This window comes from Pagrus major, chromosome 16, assembly GCF_040436345.1.
Source record: "Pagrus major chromosome 16, Pma_NU_1.0".
Classification (NCBI taxonomy): Eukaryota; Metazoa; Chordata; class Actinopteri; order Spariformes; family Sparidae; genus Pagrus; species Pagrus major.
Window position 1 is genome coordinate 30,757,504 of NC_133230.1, and position 16,129 is coordinate 30,773,632.

Genomic DNA, 16,129 nt, shown 5'->3' on the forward strand with positions numbered 1-16,129 from the left:
ACTGCAAAGGTTAATCAATTGAAATTATGTGTTTTTTTCTAAGAGATGACATATGATTTTATTTGTGCATTATCTAGCTCCATGCACCCCATTCATTTTGCTGTTTGATCAATGTGTTCACATAGCAGTGGTCAGCCATTGCAGCCAGACGACTGCCCCTGAGACTGTTGAAACCATCATTCTGAAAACATCATTGTATTCCTCACTTTGTCCATACAAAAAGGACAGTCAGTGTTTTATATTTGTGGCATTTGGTAAGAGCAGATTTTGTGAAACAAGTCACTATGGTAATCTAGCATGTCCCAGTGAGCACAAACCAGGATTTCAGCATTGATTTTGGTTGATTTTTTTGGTTGAAACCAGGGTGATTTCCGGTCTGATCATCACAGTGTGTTAACTACATTAATGTGTCACAAAACACAAATTTAAGTAATTATTTTTGATCATTTGATCATTTGTAGGTTGAAAGAGAAACGATAGTGATGAATGTGAAGGTATTTCTCCAGAGTCAAATTGCACCAGTAGATGTATGTATGTATGTGGTCTACACAAAGACGTCATTTCAACAAAACTTTTTTTTTTTTTTTTTTTTTTTTTTTTTATAAAATGTCATTAATATGGAACTCCATAGTCTGAGCACTGCTAACAAAAGGACATCGTAATGGGAGAACTTTTGTACATTAATGTAAAAAAAGACATTGCACTTATCACTGTAAAGTGCAGGCACAAGTACTTAAGGCGGTACTGCTTTGACTACTTCGAACCATAACTTGTCCATGCCAGTAATTTTATTTCTCGAACATTTTCATGCAAATATGAGCATATCGTCATCTTAGAGCCTGACTAAAAGAATCCAAATTCAAATTTCTCAGTTAAAAGGCAGTATTGCAAATCCCAGTGAATTATGCCCTAAATGTAATGTTTTTTAAACATCTTTTCAACTGAAAAATGTTCACTGGGGGTCTTCTTTAAAAGCTAAAAAAGACATTTCTAATTTCAGGACTTGCTATCACAGTGATGTCACACTGACCACAATAGTCACTTCCAGGTATACAACTGGCGGTTGACTTGCATTCCGGAGATATGTGAAATCAGTATGCTTAGTGTTTTTCATTGTCATTTTTGGCCGTAACTGTAACATTTAACGATATTTAACACAGGAGTCCAACCTATCTGACGTTTCTGCTGTTCTAATCTAATATACTCAGCAGCTTTGCTAGTGTCTTTTGTTATCTACCCAACAGCGACATTTTGGACCAGCTGCTAGTTTAGGGTTAACTCAAGCTGTCATTTTTTTTTTGTATATAGCCTTACTGGTAACATGTGTCCAACCTTATGTCAGTGAAAGAATTTTTATTAATGACAATGACGTTATTAATGACATAACATTAAAGCATCAAAAATGCTTTTTAGATGAATGAGGTGCATATACTCTGAAATAACATGTAAAAAGCTAATTAAATTGTTTGTAAGCTAGTGTGTAATGCAGGGCTTTTCTACCTGGAAGTTATTTTGAATAAACATTGTGATGTCTTCTATGTAGTAGCGGCCGATATTATCACATCACAGATGTATCGGTATCAGTGTATACACTACCAGTCAAAAGTTTGGACACACCTTCTCATTCAATGGTTTTTCTTTATTTTTATTATTTTCTACATTGTAGATCAATACTGAAGACATCCAAACTATGAAGGAACACATATGGAATTATGCAGTAAACTAAAAAGTGTTAAACAAACCAGAATATGTTTTATATTTTATATTCTTCAAAGTAGCTGTTGTGTTATTATTATAATAACGAGGCAGGGAGTTAGGTTATCATGAACTTTACTTGTTCTTCAGCTCAGGTAACATCCGGGTTCTCCACCATTCAACAACAAACACTCTCATTGGTTGCTATATTACACGTCAGTTAACCCCTTACACAACATCTCCCCCTTTGAGTAAGAACAAACCAAACACATTCTCTTCTATTAATTTACAATGCACTTTGTTTTCCTTATTACTGAATACATAAATAAATCTTCCTGAACCATAATAAAAACTCAAAATGAAACAGTAACAATGTGTGGCTTTCTTCAGTTCAAATAAACTCAACATCACATCAAGTATTCTTTTTTTTTTCACCACACACAATTCTCTTTTTTTTCTTGAATAGCTTTCAAGCCCAATTAAGTCCAGTGTCTTTAAATGTCCATTCTCATGGGCGGACGTAAGAGTCTGCCTGACATAGTGACATATACATTGCATCCAGGTGTCTGTATGCCGTGTGTATTTGCATTATTGACAGCACTGTAAGAAACAGTATCATTTGTGGTGGAAGCCTCTTCAGCAGATGATGGCTGTTGGGTTGCTCTCAGATGTGATTGAGTTCTCCTGAACAGTTCCTCATCTGTTTTAACAAGGTATGACCTTGGGGCTGCTGTCTGCTGTATAACTGTTCCATAAGAGTTGTCTGTGGTGACCCACACACTCTGGCCTGGGTTCAACTCAGGTTGGTGACATGCTCTGTGGAGCTTGTTGTAGTGTTGCTCCTGTTTTCTCTTCCTTGTGTCTCCATCTTATGGAACTGTTTGATGTTGGGCCAGCGTGGAGACAACAGCTTGGGCAGTTGTGGCAGACGGGTTCGAATTTGTCTCCCCATGAGGAGCTGTGCTGGAGAATAGCCATTCTCCAATGGGGTGGCTCGGTAACTGAGTAGGGCTTTAGCATAGTCACCTCCTTCCTTGCCTTTTACAGTTCCCACTGCCCGTTCTGCTTCTCCATTGGCCTGTGGGTATCATGGGCTACTGGTTAAATGAGTGATGCCGTATTCACTGGCAAAGTCCTTGAAGAGTGCACAGGCGTACTGCAGCCCATTGTCTGACATCAACACCTCTGGAACACCATGACGGCCAAAGATGTTCTTCAGGGCTGCTACTACTGTGCTGGCTGTTGCAACATTGAGGTAGGCAACCTCAATGTACCGAGAGAAATAGTCAACGACTACAAGGTAAGTTTTCTTGTCCCAGATGAATATGTCTGTATCCACACGTTGCCACGGCCTCTCAGGTACAGGAGTAGTCAACAGCGGCTCTCTCTGTGTTGTTCTGTGCTTCGTGCATGTGGGGCAGTTTTCTACCTTCTGGCTAATGGCAGAAGAAAGCCCTGGCCACCAGACTGATTCACGGGCTCTAGCACGACACTTAACCATACCTTGGTGGCCATGGTGGAGGATGTCAAGTGTGTCTTCTCTAAGTGAGCTGGGGATGACAATCCTTTGTCCTTTCAGGAGAAGATCCCCAGCTAGGGACAGATACTGCCTCTCTTTCCAGTAAGGTGAGATGTCAGGTGGAAGGCGGGTTTTGTCAGGCCACTGTGTCTGGCAGTAGTGAATGAGTTTGCTGCAGATGGAGTCTTCTTTCTGTTTCTGTGCCAGCTGCTGCAATCTAGCCTCAGTAGCTGGAAGAGACTGCCTGATTGAGTCCACAAATATTTTTATGTCTGCTTCCTGCTCTATCTCGGCCTGGGTGGCTGTGTGGCTCATGGGCGCCCTTGACAGAGTGTCTGCAGCAATGAGCTGCTTTCCAGGAACATGTATGATATCATACTTGAATTTCAGCAGTCTCAGTCTGAATCTCAGGACTCGGCGGGGGGAAGCACATCCAGTGCTCTACTTAACAATGGAACAAGGGGTTTGTGATCTGTCTCAATTGTAAACCTCATGCCCAGCAGGTATGATTGTAGGCGCTCACATGCCCAGGTCACAGCCAATGCTTCCTTCTCAATCTGAGCGTAGTGTTTCACAGCATCCGACAGAGCTCTAGAGATGAAGACTATTGGCCGCCAGTCTCCACTCTATGGCTGCTGCTGAAGGAGAACGGCTCCGAGGCCGAAGGATGATTCATCTGCTGATACACGTGTCTCTGCAGTGGGTGAGTATACAGCAAGGACTCTCGGTGAGCTAAGCTCTGTCTTCAGCTTCTGAAAAGCCTCTTGCTGGGGTGCTCCCCAACACCATTCTGTTTTCTCTGACAGCAATTCATTCAGACGACGAGAGAATGATGAGAGGTGTGGGAGAAACTTGCCTAAGTAATTAGCCATGCCCATTACTCTTCTTACATCTGCAACACATGACGGCTCTGGCATTTCCAGTATGGCCTTGACTTTGCCTGGGTCTGGGTTCACTCCCTCTGCAGTAACCCAGTGTCCAAGAAACATGATTTTGCTCTTGGAAAACTCACATTTATCTTTGTTCAAAGTCAGTCCTTCACCCCTCAGTCTCCTGAGGACCTGGTACAGTCTGGTGTCATGTTCAGCCTGATCCTTGCCGTACACCATGATGTCGTCCGTGTGACACACTGTGCCAGCACAGCCCTCCAGCATTTGTGTCATCCATCGTTGAAAATGCTCTGGGGCGGAGGAGATACCAAACGGCAGCCTTTTGAAACAATAGCGACCGAATGGGGTAATGAATGTGGTCAGGAGTGCACTGTCCTCTGTGAGGGGAATTTGCCAAAAACCTGATGTGGCGTCTAGTATAGTGAAAACCTTTGCTCCTGAGAGTGCAGCTAGAGTGTGATCAACAGCTGGTAAAATATGTCTCTCTCTCTTGACCCACTGGTTCAGGGATGTCAAATCAACACACAGTTTGAGTTTCTCTTTTGAGCCAGCTTTGGGCACTACTACTAGCCCTGCACACCATGGAGTGGGTTTAGTGACCTTAGATATCATTCCCATTGCTTCCATCCGATCCAACTCTGCCTTGACTTTATCTCTCAGTGGGAGCGGGACTCGACGTGGGTCAGACAGGGCATATGGTGTGGCTCTTGGTTCTAGTTCTATCTTGTATGGATCCTCCAGCTTTCCGAGTCCTTTGAGCACAGTGGGGTAACTATTTTTAATGTCTTCACCCACCTGTACTGTGTGTACACGTTTAACAAGTGACAACTGATAACTGATAACTGGGTTAAAGCGGTCAACTGACTGCCCAAGCAACACCTCTAAAGACCTGCTGTTAGTATGCAAAATTAGGCTTTATGTTACAAGAAGAATTCAAATTCAACTACAGATCTTCTATCGATTTAAATAAATTTAAATATAAAACCTCTCATTTCTTATATAAGTATGATACTGTGGTGCAGAGGTCGCTGTGTTCAAGGACTACAATTTGAATCGCCACTATCTGCCAAACACGCTGAGAAATCAAGAGCGGGCAAGGGAGTCAGATGCTTTGCTAGCTAAACTGCAAAACCAGCAAGGACTTTTTACCAAACTTCACACATCCAGAGATGCAGCTGTCAAGACAAGTCATGTCATATCCCACAGAATCACTAGAAACAGTAAACCGTTTTCTGATGGAGAGTTTATTAAGGAGTGTTTGTTGGACTCTGTAGCACTAATATGCCTGGAGAAAAAGGAGGCATTTGAGAACGTGCCCCTCTCCCGACGCACTGTAACGAGGAGGATCAAGGACATCGCGGGAAATCTGGAGCTTCAGCTGCAGAACAGCGCGGTCAACTTTGACTTTTTTTCCTTGGCTTTGGATGAGAGCTGCGATGTACGTGACACAGCACAGCTACTCATCTTCGTACGTGGGATAAATACGGACTTTAAGATCACGGAGGAGCTGGCAGCCATGCAGTCAATGAAAGAGACAACAACTGGGAGTGATATATTCACAGAGGAAAATGCTTGTTTGAACAAGTTGGGACTGAAATGGGACAAACTGGCGGATGTGACGACCAATGGTTGTCCAAACCTGACAGGGAAAAATGTTGACTTTTGCAGAGAATGCAGGATAAAGTGACAGAAATTAACCCCGAACAGAAATTGGTATTTTTGCATTGTATCATACATCAGGAGGTGTTGTGTAAGTCAGTGTTAAAAATTAACCATGTTGTTGATGTTGCAACTAAAATGGTTTACTTCATCAGGGCAAGAGCATTAAATCACAGACAGTTTGTTGCACTTTTGGAGGAAAATGAGACTGAACATGGTGACATAGGCTACCACACAGCTGTCAGGTGGCTCAGCCTGGGCAAAGTGCTTAAAAGAGTATGGGATCTGAGAGAAGAGATTCAAGAGTTCTGTGTGAGCAAAGGGAATGACATCCCACAGCTTTCAGATTTTTACAATGAGAGAAAATTAATATTGAGCAGAATTAAGTTAAAATTATTGTTGGTTCGGCCCTCCAACACAGCTTGGGTTTCTCATGTGGCCCCTTGGAAAAATTAATTGCCCACCGCTGGTGTAGAGGCTACATGTTAGACTATTGGTTTTAAATGGGACCTTGGGACCCCCACAAGGAAGTCCTGAGTCTTGCCTAAGGCCTAATGGGACTCCCTAGATGGACCCCGAAACCCAGGGACATCTCCTTGTAGCTCTGGTCCCAAAAGGATTCCAGCATCTCTAGAAGCACCCATGGAGACTATTCAAGGGTCCTTCTAGGGAAACTGAAACCCACTAGAGGACCACTGAGACATTCCCCAAGGCCTCAAGGTACTCAATTGGGTCATGGTTTGAGTTTGTGGTTTTGTTGTTTCCTGTTTTATTTTGGAGTTCTATCCTTATAAGTCCTGTTGCATATTCCATTTCCTTCCTTTGTCTCTGTTTCCTGCCTTTGTGATTGTCTTTCCCTCCCTGATGGGTTTCACCTATCTCCAGTTATCCGTACCTCCCTAGTGTATATAGTCTGTGTGCTCCCCGTTCTCTGTCAGTTCGTCTGTTTAGTTTCCCTGAGTCTGTTCCTGTGTCTCTGCGTCCCATCTCCCCATGGTGTTTCTTTTTTTCATTCCTTGTGTTGTTCCTGATTCGTATTTTATTTTTGGTTTGTACTTTGTTATTTGTGTCAGGTGTCAACAAGGGGATTCTAGCATTGTTCTAGGGGGCCTTGAGTGCAACTCAAGAGGTGTTGTGGCTTGGTGGAGGACCACTGTGGCTCTGGTGGAGTCTCAGGGGTCTTGAAGAGGTTTTGGGTAACTAGAATAACAGTGGAAGACATTTCCATCATAAAGTGTCCTTCTTGAGACCCTGACACCCTCAGGAGGACTCAAGAGACATCCAGAAGGGCAAAAACAAGGTGCAATGGCCAGTTGGGTCCAGGTCTGGGGAGTCTCAGGAGGCCTTGAGGAGATCCTAGGGAATCCTGTAGCAGGACCCGTGGCCTGGTAAAGGTCTAAGGGGGTTTCAGGTTTCCTAGAACAATCTTTAAAGACACAGTTACATCATTAAGGGTGTTCCAGAGTCTCATGAACATCCTGAGGTGTAGTGGCCTTGCAATGGGGTTCAGGCATTCATCTAGAAGGTCCCATGAGGCCTATAGCAAGACTCAGGACTTCTTTGTGTGGGTCTTCTAGGGAAGACATGTGTTGGATGACCAATGTAGCTCTGGTGGAGGGGGCAGGGGTCTTGAAGGTTTTGGGTTACTAGAATGACTTTGGAAGACATTTACATCATAAAGTGTCCTTTTAAAGACCTGAAACACCCTTGAGGACCCAGGGGACATGCAGCAGGGATGCAACAAGGTCCTGTGTACAGTGGGGTCCAGGTCTGGGAAATCTCAGAGGGCTCCTCTTGCAGGTCTCATGGCCTGATATAGGTCTAATGGGTTCTCAAGACTGTTTCCAAACCCTAATTGTACGGTTGAATACCTAGTTCCATCATCAAAGGTTTGCTAGAGACCCTGGGAACCCCCATGAGAACAACTTGAGACAGTAATCGAGGTTGGTGGAGGTTGCAGTCGACCTCAAGGAGGTTTTGTAGAGAGACACTGCAACCCTCTTGAGGTCCCCCGAAATCTCCACTAGGACCATAAGAGAGTCTAATAGCCCTCTGTAGCCTAAAATCCCTTTGAGAATGTCAGAGGTTTTTTGCCAAAAAAACATCCCTGTATGCTTACAACACAGTCTCAAAAGCCCCTTGGACATCCCTTGAGGCCCCTGGCAGTCCCTTGGTCTCCTCATTTAGAACTTCCACCTCAGCTGAAGTCTGTATGTAAAGCCACAGGGGTTTGGCTTTTTCAGCCTTTCTACTAATGTCTGTGCGTTTCATGGATGAACGAGGTTAGTGCACACAAAAAGCCACTGCACTCTGTCCAATGTCTGGGGACCCAATGGCAGGCCGTAAAGAGATTAAAAAAGGATGCCTGAGTTATGAAGAGCGCAAGTCAAAAGCAGTTACACCTTAATCAACAGTTATTTGTGTGGCTGAACAAGCTCTGCTGAATACTGAACAGAAAACCTCAATATGAGCAAAAATTTGTTACACTTCCAGTTTATGCTTATGTGTGTCCCTTTGTTTCCTGTCTTCTTTTTACTGGCTCTAGTTTGATTTATTTAATGAGCATGTCATGTCTTGAATTAATTTTTTCTGTCCCGTGACTCATGCTGTAAATAGTGTGCTCTAATGCATTGTGGTACAGTGAAGTGCTTTGGCAATGCTGCTGCTCTTCCATTCACATCGGTAGAGCTTACTAAAACTGAGGCAGTGTAAGATAGCCTGGTAAGAACGTGTCTATATAATGGATGAGAAGTCTAAATACAGGCTAATGTAACAGAGCTGCTGGGTTGACCCTCTGTTTTTGTAGGCAAGAAATCAAGGTTTCAAACTGAACACCAACCAACCTCATTCGCCAACTTCAAATTCATGTTGTGCAGACAAACTTTGTTCACACTCACAGAACTTCATTTTAATTTCTATTTGAAATCTAATATTTTTTATCTTGTATGGCGTGTTAGTGTATGTCAAGTTATCTGATTTCTTCTGCCTCAATATCTGCCCAAACTTGAAAAGAGGCCTAGATCACAACAGAGGACGCAGTGGACAACTCAGTTCCTTTTTTCAAATCTTCTTTTCTGCATTTATTTAACTTTTAAGGTTTAGGTTTTCAGTTTTCAGTTGTCACTTTTCAGGTTCAGGTTGATAACCAACAGTGTCTCTGAAGCTTCCTTTGCATTGAAGCAGGATTTCTTTTTCAAGACGGACGATCATGGACTTGTGTCTCATTCATTCATTCATTGTCATTCAAAAGCTGGCAGCGACTTTTTTTTCTTCTTCACCTGGATGCGCCGGAAACTCAGGTATATCAGCACTGCTCAGCTCAGCGCTGCCCCCTTGTGCAAAATACACAAGACACACACTTCTGTCTGAAAAGTGTACTTAATTATAAGCATGCTCTTAATGCTGCTAGAACAGCATATTTCTCCAGCCTAATAAACAATAATAAACACAACCCTAGATTTCTCTTCGACACTGTCGACTGACCCAAAAACCACAGTCTGTGAGCTGTGCACCCTTTAATGCAAATGATTTCTTAGATTTCTTTTGCAATTAAATTGAGATGAGATTAGAATCAAAATTAACTCTTCATCTCTGGCTTCCTTGGCGAAGTTAATTATAAAACATCCTTCTACTAATTCTCAGTTAGTCTCAGCTCTTAACACTTAACACTGAGTTATTGTCTAAACTTGTCTCATCCTCAAAACCAACTACCTGTATCCTGGACCCCTTCCAGCAAAACTGTTTAAGGATCCATGTCCAGTACTGGGACCTACAATGTTAAATATTGTTAATTTATCACTCATGACCGATGTTGTCCCTGCTAGTTTTAAGTCTGCTGTGGTTAAGCCTCTACTTAAGAAACCACAGCTTGACCCGGGATCTCTAAATAATTATAGACCACTATCCAACCTTCCCTTCTTCTCTATAGTCTTAGAAAGAGTTGTGTCTCAGCAACTTTCAGGCTACCTTCTTAATAATAATTTTCTGGCTGAAAATAAATGTTGAGTCTCATTCCCAGGTTGTCAGATACCGACACTTTGGGTTGGTGGCCCAAGTGTCAGTATTTGACAATCTGGGAATGTGACTCAACCATAAACTCTTTTTCCAGAATCACTCCAACGCAGTTACATACATGTGCGGCGCTGGCCCAGCTATCAAAATAAAACGGAGAAGCTGGGATTAAAACACAGACATAGACATGTGACTTCATTCTCTGCTCAGATTGCCACTACTCCACTGTATCTTTACATAGTAAAGCAGCTTCTTGCTTCCTAGAGCCGCTGAGAGGCTGAGACTGGGAGGATTCATCTTTGTATTATGCAATGTCCAATGATTAATATCCACTCCAACCTCTTCCATTTTAAAGTTTTTATTGAATTCTTCAAAGAATGAAAAACTGGTAGAAGACTGTGAGCTTATCGTGCGGTAAACGAAGATGTGCACTCCCAGATCACCCCCTCTCTCCAACACCAACATCTAGGTGACAGGTGAAATTATAGTTTAATTAAGGAATCCCTCCCACATCACATCACCACAGCAAAATAAGTGAAAATAAACAAAAAACAATCTAACGCAAATATATGGCTCCTACATTCTGGCCCCTAATTATTATGAAATTATAATTGCTTAACTTATCATATAGGAGACATTCCAAAACATCCAAAAGTAAATTACACTCTAAATTAGTGTATGATTATAGTTAATTTTCTTCTTTCGGGCCTTAAGTGGTCAGTCAGTCTAATTAAATTCTTCTTGGGTCAAAGTCTGTGTGTCCAACAGTCAGTTGTGGCTCTCATGGCTCTTCTGCCTCCTGGAGGAGGGAAACTTTGGTGACGGGCCTGTCCAGACAGCTGGTCTTGGTTTTAATGCCTACCGGCCGTACTAGTCCTCTTCTGTCCGGGATCGTTTGAATTATTCCTTTTTTTTTCTTCTTTCTTCTTCTTCCTTTTTTCCCTTTCTTCTTTTTTCTCTTTAATTTCTTCTCTTTTCACTCTCTTTTCCTCTTCTCTTCTTCTTTGGTGTTTCAACACCATTACTGTTGCCATTCATGTCTGTTGCCTCATCTGTGTGGCTGTTAACTTGGTCCGCTATCAGCTTGTCTTTTTTCTTTTTCTTCTTCTTCTTTGGTGCTGGAGGTTCACAGTCTGGGTCCTCCTGCTCTTCTTGGTCCTCCAGCTGCTGCTTCTTCTTCAGCTTCTTGCCCTCCTTGGTCTTGATCTTCAGGTTAGCCTTCTGTTCAGCCTTGGCAGCCTCTGCAGATGGTAACATCTACATCTTTGCCTTCAGCTGAACATCCAACTGGGCGACTTTCTCCTTGCTGTCTGCGTGCTGAGCGATGAGTTCCATGACTGAGGTCTCCAGGGTGTGGGCTCGGTCCTGGGCTGAATGCAGCAGAGTCTTCTGCTCATGGACCTGCTTATGGAGGTTATCCTGGGCTTGCTTGTTGCTTTCTGATTGGTTCTTCAGTCTGTCAACTGTGTTACCTGTTCCTGTAGTGCATGGTTTTTCTCTAATTGGTGCTGCGCGTCTGTGTTACTGGCACTCTCCTTCAACTGTTCTTTAGACTGGTTCATTGCCTTGGTGATGGCCTCATTATTCTTAAGAAGCTCCTGTTTGGCCTTTTCATTGGCCTTTTCCTCCTCTTCCATGGCTGGCTTGTGGCTCTTTTTGGATTTGACTTTCACTGGTACTATGGAGAGTTTGCAACTTTGTTCACCGGCCCCAGTGAGACCACTGGTTTGAACTTGCAGAGACTTATGTTGCATGTTTTTTATACTCATTGGGTTTTTTTTTTTTGTTCTTGTGTATAATAAGGATTGTTTTAGATCTCGGGACCAAGTTGATGAGTGATCTTAAGATGGTAGACCAGATGGTACTCTACACTTACCCTGGCAAGTGGCTATTGGCAAGTAGAAATGACCCCGCTGACAGAGAGAAGACGGCCTTCACTACACCATTCGGCCTGTACGAATTTGAACGAATGCCATTCAGCCTATGCAACACTCCGGCCACATTTCAAAGGCTGATGCAACGCTGTTTGGGAAACCTGGTAAATGACTCATTGTTGATCTACCTTGATGATATGGTTGTGGTCTTCTCTGATTTTGACAGCCATGTGAGCCACTTGGAGGAGGTGTTCCAGCGGCTCTACCAGCATGGACTGAGGCTGCAGCCCAAAAAGTGCCACCTGTTTCAGCGAGAGGTGACCTATTTGGGACATGTCATCAGTGAGAAGGGTGTGGCTACAGATCCAGCTAAGAGAGCAGCGGTGAGAGGCTGGCTAATATCTCAGACAGTGAAGCAGGTAAAATCCTTCCTGGGATTTGCTGGGTATTATCACCGCATCGTACCTGCTTTCTCTAAGATTGCAGCACCATTGAATGCCCTGATGCACGGCACCAATGCACAGGAAAAGAAAACCGCCCCAGTTAACTGGTCCCCGGAATACCAGCAGGCCTTTGACCATCTGAAAGAAACAATGATAAATGCACCTGTCTTGGCTTTTGCTGACTTCTCTCTCCCTTTTTGACTGTACACAGATGCCAGTTTCGAGGGTCTGGGAGCAGTACTGGCACAGGTACAAGGGGACAAAGAGCGGGTAATAGTCTATGCCAGTCGTAGCCTCCACCCAGCGGAACGCAACGATCAGATCTTTAGTTCCTTCAAGTTGGAACTGTTAGGCTTAAAATGGGTAGTCACTGAAAAATTTAAAGACTCTATGGTACAGAGTTCACTCTCTTTACAGATAACAACCCCTTGGTACATCTTGAGACAGCTCGGCTTGGAGCAGTGTAACAATGATGGGCGGCTCAACTGGCAAATTTTAAGTACACCATCAAATACCGCCCAGGTACACAAAATCAAAATGCTGATGCCCTGTCCAGTTTACCAGAGCCAAGAGGAGAAATGACGGCAGTGCATGCATGCCCAGTCATGGTTGAAGGAGATGAGACATGGGAGGAATACCAGGCCAGGGTCCAAGACCTGTCCCAAGTGCGTCATGGGAAGGAGCAGCAACAGTCCCGGCCTGAGGTATGTGGTTCCTCCTCACCTTACCTGAAACAACTGCTTGGAGAATGGGACAAAATTGTCCTGAAGAATGGTCTACTGGGGAGATTTTGTGATGCAGGGGCTGGGCATGAGACTTTTCAAGTGCTTGTTCCAAAGCAGGAAGCCAAGGGTGTGTGGAGAACATACCACGATGAAATGGGCCACCCCAGCAGTGAGAGAACATTGGCAGCCCTGCTGCAGCATTGTTACTGGCCCAGGATGACCCAGGACGTGAAAGAGTGGACAGAAACCTGCCTACGGTTTGTGTGTGTTAAGGCTGGACCTGAGGTGAGGGCTCCTTTACTACCCATTACAAACATACCCATTTGAAGTTATTGGGGTGCATTACTTGTCTCTGGGATGCCCAGAGGACCGGTACCCCTATATCCTGGTGATGACTGACTTGTTTTCAAAGTACGCTCTTGCAGTGCCTACCAAGGATCAGTCTGCCAGTACAACAGCCCAAGCCTTATGCAGTAACCTTATCCAGATGTTTGGCTGCCCAGAACGCATCTTGACAGACTAGGTGGCCTTCGAGTCTACGCTGATAAGTGAGCTTTGTCAGCTCTATGGTTGCCAAAAGAGCCGTATGATAGCATATCATCCCCAGGGGAACGGGGCCTGTGAGAGATTCAACCAGACCCTGTTGAGGCTGATAAGTTCCCTATCAGAGACTGACCAAACACAGTGGCCCAACCAGCTGCCAGCTCTCATTCAGGCCTACAATAACACCACCCACAGCATGACGGGTTTGACCCCGCACTATGTGTTGTTTGGGAGACATGCCAGGCTACCTGTAGACTGGGCAACTGGCCTGAGCCCGACTGTGGAGACCCGCACCTTACAAGACTGGGTAAAGCAGCACCAAAAAGCCCTGAATTGCGCATATCTGGTTGTAAAGAAACAGTCCCAACACAGACAAGAACGGGATCAGGCCCGCTACGATCGACGAGCTAAATTAGCACCCCTACTTCCAGGTGAGCAGGTGCTCACATTCGCAACTTCCGCAGGAGGGCCAAAGAAAGTTGACTCCAAGATGGACCCCAGAGCCATTTGTAGTAGTGAATCCGCTACTGGAAGGACATCTAGTTTATGTCCTTCGACCAGAGGAGAAGGAAGCACCCACACGTACAGTGCATCACAATAATCTCCGGCATTGCCCTTTAAATGTGTTACAGGACAACAGGGACCCAGCGAAACTAGAACCCCCAAGAGTGGACCAGTCAACCCTGTTGCCCCCTCCCACTTGGTGGCTCCCTTGTCTGCCTTTGAATGCTATCAAGCCACTGACAACACAGATAACAGACCCAGCACAGCCCGACCCACCTGGCCCTCCAGAAGGACTGACAGCCCCCATTAGCGAGCCTGAGCGTCCAAATGTACATCGCTCAGAGCGAGCAAATTTTGGGTTGCCCCCAGCCAGGTATCACAGTGAGTAATTGGTCGGGAAGACCATTAGTAAAAGGGGGGGGGGGTGTCAGAGTGAGATTTTTTTATTGTAAGCTTCTATCACTTTTATGTTGCATGTTTTTTATACTCATTTGATGTTTTTATCTTTCTGCATGTGTGTTGTGTTTTTTAATCACCAGTTTTATTGCATGGTGTTTTCATTTGTTCTTATGTATAATAAGGATTATTTTAGAACTCGGGACAAAGTTAATGACTGATCTTAAACAGCTGGGACTAATTGCATCTCACGCCTTCAGCTCAGGAGTGGTGGATAAGACCTCTGAGTGCTGTTAAATGGATAGAAAACAGGTGAGCAGCAGAAGAGAAAAGACAGAAGCGATCGGGACACGAGGGCAGGCGGCAGAGACTTTGAGTTTCCTGTACTCGAGAAGTGAACGATGGCAGTTTCACCGGACACATTTGTTGAAAAGAACAAAGGAGACGGCTACACCGAGCAGGAGAGAAGTCGGAACGAGACACCAGACTGGACGCCGCGGACGATCCAGTCCGAGGTGGAGAAATTGGTTCAACGCCCACAAAACGATAAGTAAAGGAAAGCAAACCAAACTAACTGATTAAGTGTGTGAGAGCTGCTGTTGGTGTGTGACCACCACTGCGATCGCTTCCTTTATTTCTTTCCATAGCGGTGGCAAGAGGAGGAACATCTGGCGGAGCACCAGGGCCGGCACAGAGAGATTGACGGCCACAGGAGTCGCTGCATTCCCCCTTCCCCCCTTAAGAATTGAGTACGTCCAATCCCCATTTTTTCTTGTTGAACTGAACACTGCCTTTGAGTATTGGACTATAGCACCTTCATTTTATGCACTGTTTTAAGTGTTTTTGTAATATTTTAATTGGTGTTTTAATAGTTTTAATAAATTATTTAAACTTTCTTGGTGCCTCTTTCTTAACAGTGTAGATACTTTGCTGGTATTATAAAGAACCCCACACTACAGTGTGACAGATCCACTTTCCTTTTTACGCTTTTTCCTTTCCTGATTTCCTGTTGTGTCTGCTTCCTCCAACAAATCTGCAGATCAGTCCTGGACCACCTCTGATTGGCTGGATTCTGTATTGTTACTCTCCTCTTCTTCAGCAGGTTCATTGTCATGTTTGGAAGATTTCTTTTTCTTCTTCTTCTTCTTCTTAACTTTTGTGTCAGCATGCCGCTCAGCAGTCTCCTCCAGACTCTCAGCTACAGGTGAATGCACTCACTCTTCTTCATTGAGCTCTGCATTTTGTCCTTTATTAAAATATGACATCATATCATCGGATGCCGATGATGCGACACTCGGAGCGCCTCTGAGCGCCTCTGAGCACATTCATTTTAGCCATGGAGGCTTCTATTTCCACTTGCAGCTCAAGTTGCTCTTTTCTCTTGCTCTTCTTGCTGTTCCAGATCGTGTTTTTGCTGCAGCAGTCACCGCCGTGCGAGGAGCCATTTCTACCTCAGCTTTCTTGCAGGCAGAAGATGTTGTGGAATAAGTGGACCTCTTGCCAGTGGTGCTTGGATGCCTGCTGTGCTTGCTTCCTGCAGAACTTTGTCTATCTGCTTTTCCACTTCCAGCATTTGACACGCTATCACTTAGTTTAATTTCATCTTTACCAGAGAAACTTGCATCAGAGCCATACTTCGTTTCACTCTGTTTGCGTTTCACAGCATAGCAGTCTTCACAGCACAATAAACAAATAAAAGCATCAAGCCACAAGATATTTGCATTAGATTTATTTTTTGTTTATTTTCACTTATTTTGGTGTGCTGACATGATGTGGGAGGGACCCCTTAATTAAACTATATAATTTCACCTGACACCTGGATGTCGGTGTTGTAGAGAGGGGGTGACCTGGGAGCGCATTACATAATATA